We start from the raw sequence: 1,622 nt of genomic DNA on the forward strand, positions 1-1,622 counted from the left end.
TAGTCAATTTGATTTCTATGTGTTCCATCTGGCGAGGTCCATGTGTATAGTCATCTCTTAAGCTGTCTAAAGCAGGTATTTGAAATAAACAAATCATTTGTCTTACAGAAATCTATCATTCATTCTCCAGCATCATTTTTATCACCAAGAAAGATGTCTACCTGTGTTTTATTGACCATGCAAAGACTTTTGATTGTGTGGATCATGACAAGCTATGGACAACATTGTGAAATATGAGTATTCCGGAACACTGAATTGTGCTCATGAGGAATCTGTACCTTGACAATGTTTAGGCAGCTTTTCAAACAGAACATGGGAACACTGAATGGTTTAAAATTAAGAAAGGTGTGTGACAAGATTGTATTCTTTCACCAAGCTTATTCCACCCGTATGCTGAGCAAATAATCCAAGAAGCTGGGTTATATGAAGGAAAACGTGGAATCAGGTTTGGAGGAAGACTTAATAAAGACCTTCGATATGCAGATGTTACAACCTTGCTTGTTGAAAGTGAAGAAGAGTCAAACAGTTTACTGATGAAGATAAAAGAGCACAACGTTTGGTATGAATTGCATCTCAATGTAAAGAAAACAAAATCCTTACCATTGAACCAATACTCAATATTCTTATCAACAAAGAAAATATTGAAGTTATCAAGGACTTTATTCTTGGATCAACTGTCCACACTCATGGAAACAGCAGTCAAGAAATCCAGGGATATATTTTGTTAGGCAAATATGATGCACAAGACCTTATTAAAGTGTTGAATTAAAGAGGTCAGTTTGAAGACTAAGGTGCGCCTGATCCAAGTCATGGTATTTTCAGTAACCTCATGTGCATACAAAAGCTGGATGTTTAATAAGGAAGACCGTAGAAGAATTGATGCTTTTGATTTATGGTGTTGGAGGAGAATATTGGAAATGCCATGGGCTGTCAAAAGAATCAACAGGCATATATTGGAATTAGTGCAGCCAGAGTGCTCCTTGGAGGTAGTATCGCTAAAACTTGTCTCTCATACTTCAGACTTATTGTCAGGATGCACCAGTCACTGTAGAAATATATCATGTTTGGTAAGGTGGATGTTCAGAGAAGGAGATTTGAACCCCCAGCAAGATGGATTGGGGACATGGCAGCATCAACAGACTCTAGCATGACAACAATTGTCAGTTTGTCCCAGAATAAGGCAGTGTTTTGTTCTTTTGTGCATAGGGTCTCTATGAGTCGGTACTGACTCCATGGCACCTAACAACAAGTGTAATTCCATTGAGTTCAGTTTTAACCACTATAAGCGCTCAGTACAATACCTTCACATAGTAATTATATGATAAAACATAACTAGTATCATCATATTCCATTCCTTGCCAGTATTTGTAAGTCATGTTATCCTTTTGCTTTCACATATTTTTGCATTTGCTTCAATAATTGTATTTTTTTGTCGTTATTTTTAACAGGTGTCATAGACTTTTTCTTTCTTATATATTTTATCAAATGAAAATTATTAGGCAGGTATAGTGTTGCTGTTAAGTGCCATCAAGTCAGTACCCATTCATAGTGGTACCCACTCATACAACAAAATGAAACACTGCCTGGTCCTGACCTACCTCAGAATTGTTGTCATGCTTGAG

General features: G+C 36.9%; 1 pseudogene; it reads left to right on the plus strand.

Moving 5' to 3' along the window:
- Nucleotides 1-1,622, plus strand: part of LOC102824726 — a 6,672-nt pseudogene that overhangs the window by 3,946 nt on the left and 1,104 nt on the right.

Source organism: Chrysochloris asiatica, unplaced genomic scaffold (genome assembly GCF_000296735.1).
Source record: "Chrysochloris asiatica unplaced genomic scaffold, ChrAsi1.0 scaffold00653, whole genome shotgun sequence".
NCBI classification, from domain to species: Eukaryota; Metazoa; Chordata; class Mammalia; order Afrosoricida; family Chrysochloridae; genus Chrysochloris; species Chrysochloris asiatica.